We start from the raw sequence: 9,556 nt of genomic DNA, 5'->3' as shown, positions 1-9,556 counted from the left end.
CAGAGACATAGTGAAACTAACAAAAGTTATGAACCAAATGGATATAACAGATATCTATTGAACATTTCATCATAAAAAAAGAATATACCTTCTCAGAATCTCGTGGTAACTTCTCCAAAATTGACCATAAAACTGGTCACAAAATGGGCCTAAACAGATAGAAGAAGATTGAAATTATCCCATGCATCCTTTCAGACCACCGGGAATTAAGGCTGGTCTTCAATAACACCAAAAATAAAAGAAAGTCCACATACACATGGAAGCTGAACCATGCTGTACTCAATGATAACTTGGTCATGGAAGGAATAAAGAAATTAAAGACTTTTTAGAATTTAATGGAAATGAAGGTACACATACAAAAATTATGGGACGCAATGAAAGCAGTGCTAAAAGGAAAACTCATAGCTTTGGATGCCTCCAAAAAGAAACGGGAGTGAGCATATACTAGCAGCATGACAGCACACCTGAAACCTCTAGAACAAAAGGAGGCAAATATACCCAAGAGGAGTAGATAGTAGTAGTAAATGCAGGGCTGAAATCAACCAAGTAGAAACAAAGTGATCTATATAAAGAATCAACAAAATCAGGAGCTGGTTCGATGAGAACATCAACAAGATAGATAAACTCTCAGCAATACTAACTAGGAGGAACAGTGACAGTATCCAAATTAGCAAAATCAGAAATAAAAAGGGAGACATAACAACAGAACCTAAGAAAATTAAAAAAAAATCAAACCCTACTATAGAAGCCTATACACTACATAACTGGATAATCTGGATGAAAGGGAAAATTTTCTAGACAGATACCAGGTACCGAAGTTTAATCAGGATCAGTAAACCATTTAAACAGTTCCATAACTCCTATAGAAATAGAAGCAGTTATTTAAAGTCTCCAAACCAAAAATTGACCAGGACCAGAATTCCATCAGCCTTTCAAACAAGATCTAATACCAATACTCTTCAAATTATTCTACAAAAGGAACACTACCGGATTCATTCTATGAAGCCACACAAAGACCCAAACAAGAGAACTTCAGAGCAATTTCCTTATGAATATTGACGCAAACAAAATAAAATTTTTGCAATCAGAGTCCAAGAACACATCAAAATGATCATTCATCATGATCAAGTAGCCTTCCCAGGGATACAGGGGTGGGACAATACAAGGAAACCCATTAAAGTAATTCACTCCTTAAACAAATTCAATAAAAACAAAAACACATGATCATGTCAGTAGTTACCAAAAAATATTTGACAAAATTCAATACCCTTTCATGTTAACAGTCTTGGAGAGATCAGAAATTCAAGGTCCACACCTAAACATAGTTTAAGCAATATACAGCAAATGAGTAGCCAACATCAAACTAAATGGAGAGGAACTTGAAGCTATAGTACTAAAATTAGGGACTAGACAAGGCTGTTCACTTCTCCCTATTTAATATAATATTTTCTTCATTTTTACAGTCTAGATTTTATCTCCCTCCCAGCCCACCCTCTGACTGTTTCACATCCCATAACTCCTCCCACTCCTGTCTCAATGAGGATATCCCCTCTCCCTAACCCCCACCTGACCAGACATTCCTACTTCCTGAGGTCTCCAGTGTCTTGACAGGTGTACCTTTTGTGACAGAGTCTAGACCTGGCAGTCCTCTCCTGTATATGTTTTGGGGGCCTCATATCAGCTGATGTATGCTACCTGGTTCATAGTCTAACGTCTGAGAGATCTCAGGGGTCTATTTCCAATTTTCTGAGTTATCTCCAGATTCCCAGAAGTCAGAAGAAATGCCTACTCTCTCTTCAGAGTCACCAGGGTTTCTGTAGTTAGCTCAACCAAGAACCAGGCTTCCTTTCATGGTCCCACATGGTTGTATCAGTTTGCAATCCCACTAACATGGAAGAGTATTTCTCTTTTTCCACATCTTTACCAACATGTGATGTCACCTGAGGTTTTGATCTTAACCATTCTGATTTGTATAAAGTGGAATATTATGGTCATTTTGATTTGCATTTCCCAGACCTCTAAGACTTTGTACATTTCTTTAAGTGCCTCTCAGCCATTCATGATTCCTCTGTTGTGAATTCTCTGTTTAGTTGGGTTGTTGCTTTTTTTTTTTTTTGGTAGTTAGCTGCTTGATATATATATATATATATATATATATATATATATATATATATATGTGTGTGTGTGTGTGTGTGTGTATATATATACATATATACATGCATATTTTTTTCTTCTTTTGATATTAGCTCTCTATCAGATTTGGTGTTGGCGAAGACTTTTTCCCAATTTGTAGTTTGCAGATTTGTTCTATTGACTATGTCCTTTGCCTTACAAAAGGTTTCCAGGTTCATGTGATCCCAATTATCATTTCTTGATTTTAGAACATGAGACATTTGAATTCCATTTAGGAAATTTCCTCTAGTGTCAATGACTTCAAGGCTCTTTCCCACTTTCTCTTCTATTAGATTCATTGTATATGCTTTTATGTTGATGTCCATGTTCACTTGGACTTGAACTTTGTGCAAGGTGACAAATGTGGATCTATTTTCATTTTTCTACATACAAACCGTCAGTTAGACCAGCACAATTTATTGAAGATGCTTTCTTTTTCCATTGTGTATTTTTGACTTCTTTTCCAAATATCAAGTGTCCATAAATGTGTGTTGTTTTTTTCTGGATCTTCAATGCTATTCCACTGCTCAGTGCATCTGTCTCTGCATCAATACCATGGAGTTGTTATCACGATTGCTTTATAGTATGGTAAGTTCTTTTATTGTTAAGAATTGTTTTTGCTATTCTGGGTTTTTTGCTTTTCCAGATAAATTTGAGAATCGCTCTTTCCAAGTTTTTGAAGAATTGTTGGGATTTTGATGGGGATTGCACTGAATCCACAGATTGCTTTTGGTAGTATAGCCACTTTTATTATCTTATTTCTGCCAATCCATGAGCATGGGAGATATTTCTACTTTCTGAGAACGTTGATTTCTTTCTTGAGAAACTTGAAATTGTTGTCATACAAATTTTTACATATTTGGTTAGAGTTACTCCAAGATATTTTATATTATTAGTGGCTATTGCCAAGGGAGTTGTTTCCCTAATTTGTTTCCCAGCTTGTGTATCATTTGTATAAGGGAATGCTACTCAATTTTTTGAGTTGATTTTATATCTAGCCACTATGCTGAAGATGTTTATCAGTGTAGAATTTTTCTGAGATAATTTTTGGGGTCACTTATGTATGCTATCTTATCATCTGCAAATAGGGATACATTTATTTCTAATTTTCCTATTTGTATCCCCCTGATTTTTTTTATTTTCTTATTGTTCTAGCTAGAACTTTGAGTACTATGTGGAATAGGTATGGGAGAGTATGTATTCTTGACTTGTCCCTGATTTTAGCGGGATTACATCAAAAATGAGAATAGAAATAGAACAAATCCTAATTCATTCTATGAACCCACAATTACTCTGATATGTAAACCACACAAGGAATAAAAAAAAAAACAGATCAGACTAATTTCGCTTATGAACATTGATGCAAAAATATTCAATAAAATTCTTGCAAATAGAATCAAAGAACACATCAAAACCATCATTTTTCATGACCAAGTAGATTCCAGAGATGCAAGTTTTCGTCAATATCCAAAAAATCATTAACATAAACCACTATATAAACAAACTAAAAGAAAAAATAACATGATCATCTGCTTACATGCTGAAAAAGTATACAACAAAATGCAACATGCCTTAACGTTAAAAGTATTTTAGAAATCAGGAATTCAAGGCCCATACCTAAAATCAATTTCCTATAAACCAACAGCCAGTATCAAAGTAAATGGGCTCTTGTTTAAAAGAAATTCTTTTTCTCTTTCAGGAGCTAAAACTCTCATTCACCAATACCAGTGGGACAATTTTGTGTTCATCTCTTATATTAAATTTGGATGTAATCTCTCTTGGGCTTACAAGTTTTCCTCTTTGCTACCTCAGTCCTTGAGTGTTGGAAACTGCTCCACTTTATTCAGAACGTTTTTTTTCTTCTGGTCTTCTACAACTTTGTGCACTTACATTAAGTCTGTTAAAACTACTGCAATAATTCCTTATGCCCTGGGGAACATGTATAAAATATGGTCTCCTCATTCTCAAGTACTGTGTAGTTTCCAAATCTCTCCCCTTTAGCCCATGTATTTTCTGAGATCCTAAAAGTTTCCTTTTTGTTTAAGAAATTAATTTTAATATTTAAGCCTAGAGCCATGCAAATAGTGAGGGGAGAATTCTGTTTCAGTAGATATGCTGAGGTATTTTAAATTTAAAACAACACTTGAAAGAATGCTGTGCTCAGAGATTGGTTATGATTTTTACTATGATAAGTCTAAAATAAACTTAATGAGGCGCTTCTGGTTTCTATCTGGGGCCTGAATCTTTCTGATTTCCATCCTCAGCTGTCTGCTTCCAAACCCCGTGGGAGAGAGTGCATCACCCAGACAGATGGGCACTGCTGAGATTGGAGGGCAGGAGAGACCACAAGTATTGCCCACTCTTGCCCACATCCCAGTACCAAGAGGAAACTGTATAGGGCCTTTGAGAACAAGAAGATAGGGGCACTCAATGCTGTGGTCTAGACACCATCCAGATCTGAAGGGTCCCAGTCAAACAGCTCCCTTCACCCAAATCCTGTGGGAGGGAGAGCTAGACCTTCATAGGGGCAGCCATGCCTGGAAAGTCTGCGGAGACTAGTCTCTGCTCACATTTCTGACTCTAGAGGAAAATGTCAAGTGCCATCTGGGCCCCCTATGCAAAGGGTCCAGAGCAAAGGCAGGGCAGGCCTGAGATGGGCAGAAACCCAGCTCTGAGAAGCGACTCCAGGCCTGAGACCAGAGGTAAGACCAACTTTTATTCTCCAAGTGACCTGCCTGGTAGACTCAGGACACATGCCCACAGGAACAACTGAAAACCAGTAGACAGGAATAGCCACACACCTGAAATCAGAACACTCTGCTCCCAAAACTGGCTGAAAGAGAACCGGAAAACAGGTCTACAGCACTCCTGACACACAGGCCTAGAGGATAGTCTAGCCACCATCGGAAACAGCAGGATAAGGTAACACCAGAGACAATGTGATAGCAAGAGGCAAGCACAGTAACCCAAGCAACAGAAACCAAGACTACATGGCATCATTGGAGCCAATTCTCCCACAAAAGCAAACACTGAATACCCAAACACAACAGAAAAGCAAGATCTATATTTTAAATCACATTTGATCATGGTGATGGAGGACTTCAAGGAAGACATAAAAAAACTCCCTTAGAGAAATGCAGGAAAACACAAATAAACAAGCAGAAGCCTATAGAGAGGAAATGCAAAAATCCCTGAAATAATTACAGGAAAACACAAGCAAACAGGTAAAGGAATTAAAAATGGAAATAGGAGCAATAAAGAAAGCACAAAGGGAGAGAACCCTGGATATAGAAAACCAAAGGAAGTGACAAGGAACTGTAGACACAACCATCACCAACAGAATGAAAGAGATAGAAGAGAGAATCTCAGGAGCAGAAGATTCCATAGAAATCATCGACACAACTGTTAAAGATAATGTAAAAAGGAAAAAGATACTGGTTCAAAACATACAGGAAATCCAGGACTCAATGAGAAGATCAAAACTAAGGATAATATGTATAGAAGAGAGTGAAGACTCCCAACTCAAACGACTAGTAAATATCTTTAACAAAATCATAGAAGAAAATTTCCCTAATCTAAAGAAAGAGATGCCCATAAACATACAAGAAGCCTACAGAACTCCAAATAGATTGGACCAGAAAAGAAACACCTCCCATCACATAATAATCAAAACACCAACTGCACAAAATAAAGAAAGAGTACTAAAAGCAGTAAGGGAAAAAGGTCAAGTAACATATAAAGGCAGACCTATCAGAATCACACCAGACTTCTCACAAGAGACTATGAAAGCCAGAAGATCCTGGACAGATGTCAAACAGACCCTAAGAGAACACAAATGCCAGCCCAGGTTACTGTATCCTGCAAAACTCTCAATTAACATAGATGGAGAAAACAAGATATTCCATGATAAAACCAAATTTACACAATATCTTTCTACAAATTCAGCTCTACAAAGGATAATAAATGGTAAAGTCCAACACAAGAAGGTAAGCTACAGCCTACAAAAAGCAAGAAACTAATCATTCTGCAAGAAAATAAAGAGAAGACAAACACACAAACATAATCTCACATACAAACATGAATATAACAGAAAGGAACAATCACTATTCCTTAATATCACTAAACACCAATGGTCTCAACTCCCCAATAAAAAGACAGAGATTAACAAACTGGATACGCAATGAGGACCCGACATATTTCTGCCTACAGGAAACACACCTCAGAGACAAAGAGAGACACTACCTCATTGTAAAAGGCTGGAAAACAGCGTTCCAAGCAAATGGTCTGAAGAAGCAAATGGAGTACCCATTCTAAAATCGAATAAAATCGATTTTCAACCAAAATCATCAAAAAAGATAAGGAAGGACAATGCATATTCATCAAATTAAAATCCACAAAGATGAACTCTCAATCCTAAATATCTACGCCCCAAATACAAGGGCACCTACATACGTAAAAGAAACCTTACTAAAGCTCAAAACACACATTGCACCTCACACAATAATAGTAGGAGATTTCAACACCCAATTCTCATCAATGGACAGATCATGGAAACAGAAATTAAACAAAGACATATACAGACTAAGAGAAGTTATGAGCCAAATGGATTTAACAGATATTTATAGAACATTCTATTCTAAAACAAAAGGATATACCTTCTTCACACCATCCCAAGGTACTTTCTTCATAATTGACCAAATAATCGGCCATAAAACAGGCCTCAATGGATACAGAAAGATAGAAATAATCCAATGAGTCCTATCAACCCATCATGGGTTAAAGGTGGTCTTCAATAACAAAAAGAAAAGAATGCCCACATATACATGGAAGTTGAACAATTCTGTCCTCAATGATAACCTGGTCAAGGAAGAAATAAAGAAATTAAAGACTTCTTAGAATTTAATGAAAATGAAAGTACAACATCCCCAAACTTATGGGACACAATGAAAGCTGTGCTAAGAGGAAAACTCATGGCTCTGAGTGCCTGCAGAAAGAAAAAGGAGAGAGCATATATCAGCAGCTTGACAGCACACCTAAAATCTCTAGAAGAAAAAGAAGCAAGCACACCCAGGAGGAGTAGTAGTCAGTAAATAATAAAACTCAGAGGTGAAATCAACCAAGTAGAAACAAAAAGGACTATACAAGGAATCAACAGAACCAAAAGCTGGTTCTTTGAGAAAATCAACAAGATAGATAAATCCTTAGCCAGACTAACCAGAGGACACAGAGAGTGTGTCCAAAATAACAAATTCAGAAATGCAAAGGAAGACATAACAATAGAGCCAGAGGAAATTAAAAAAATCATCAGATCCTACTACAAAAGACTACATTCAACAAAACTTGAAAATCTGCAGGAAATGGACAATTTCCTAGAGAGATAACAGGTACTGAAGTTAAATGAGGAACAAATAAACCATTTATCCAACCCCATAACTCTTAAAGAAATAGAAGCAGTCATTAAAGGTCTCCCAAACAAAAAGAGCCCAGGTTCAGACGGGTTCAGTACAGAATTCTATCAGACTTTCATAGAAGACTTCATACCAATACTCTTTAAACTATTCCACAAAATTGAAAGAGATGGAGCACTACTGAATTCCTTCTATGAAGCCATAATTACTCTTATACCTAAACCACACAAAGATCCAATAAAGAAAGATAACTTCAGACCAATTTCTCTTATGAATATCGATGCAAAGATACTCAATAAAATTCTTGCAAACTGAATCCATGAGCACATCAAAACAATCATCTATTCTGATCAAGTAGGCTTCATTCCAGGGATGCAGGTATGGTTTAATATACAGAAAACCATCAACATAATCCACTATATAAACAACCTTAAAGATAAAAACCACATGAGCATTTCCTTAGATGATGAGACAGCATTTGACAAAATTCAACACCACTTCATGATAAAAGTCCTGGAATGAACGGGAATTCATGGTCCATACCTAAGCATAATAAAAAACATATACAGCAAACCAGTAGCTAATATTAAACTAAATGGAGAGAAACGTGAAGTAATCCCACTAAAATCAGGGAATAGACAAGGCTGCCCATTCTCTCCCTACTTATTCAATATAGTTCTAGAAGTCCTAGCCAGAACAATCAGACAACAGAAGGAGATCAAAGGGATACAGATTGGATAGGAAGAAGTCAAAACATCACTATTTGCAGACAATATGATTTTATGTTTAAGTGATCCAAAAAGTTCCACCAGAGAACTACTAAACCTGATAAACACCTTCAGAAAAGTGGCTGAGTATAAAATTAACTCAAATAAATAAGTAGCCTTTCTCTACAGAAAAGAGAAACAAGCGGAGAAAGAAATTAGGGAAGGGTGGTAATGGGGGAAGGATGGGCAGGGGAGCACCCATATACAAGGGAAGGGGGGGTTAGGGGGATGTTGGTCTGGAAACTAGGAAAGGGAATTACAATTGAAATTTAAATAAGGAATCCCCAATTTAATAAAGATGGAGGAAAAAATATAAACTTAATGAACAATCCCTGTCATCTCTTTAAACATATTGAACCATTAATGTAGAGAGTTCTGCATAGTTTTATTTAGGTTTCTGCCAACTCAATTATGATTGCCTATATACCTTGCATAGATTTAAAATCCCTAGAAAAATCTTTTTCTGTAAAAATATTCTTTGGGGTTGGGGAGATATCTCATCCTATAAAAGACTTGACACAAAAGCATAAAGATACATATGTGCAATTTCAGAAATCTTATAAATTTGTTAGAAATTGTATTTCCTTTTTCAGTGATAGCTAAGATTACATATACTCAAAATCAGTCATGGAGCAACAAATAAAATTCTTGTGAGTACTCATATCCAATTGGCCTCCTAAATATCACACTGCTGCAGAAGGCTCAGTGATCATCATGAAATAATATCAGATAGTCGATAAAGGCAGACATAGATTTCTACACTGAAATTGGACTGTTATATCTATGAACTCAAGGTGGTGTGACAGCTACACACAAGACCTTTTCCAGAAGAATCCAAACAAAATACAGCTTGTAGTTTGAATAAAACACAAAACCACTCATGGCTGAGAATCATTTTTAACAATAACTTCATGAATATTCAGTTTCTTTAAACATATTCTTGTGTCAAGGTTACTAGAATCAAGTATATAGAGTAACATTGATACAACTTGATTGTTTAAAAGAGATAATATAAAGATCTATAGGCATGCAAAGGCAGCAGCAATTGAAGAAAGATGAAAATATAGGATTATGATAAAAATAATATTTGAATTTTCAAGATTTAGTAAATATATTTTAATAATTCTTATTTTGAGATTATAAAAGAATTGCTTCTTTAACCCATTGTTTTTCCTTCCTTTTTATTGGATTTTTTTATTTACATTTCAA

This window comes from Rattus norvegicus, chromosome 1 (genome assembly GCF_021556685.1).
Source record: "Rattus norvegicus strain SHRSP/BbbUtx chromosome 1, alternate assembly SHRSP_T2T, whole genome shotgun sequence".
Classification (NCBI taxonomy): Eukaryota; Metazoa; Chordata; class Mammalia; order Rodentia; family Muridae; genus Rattus; species Rattus norvegicus.
Note: the sequence above shows the minus strand (reverse complement) of the source record.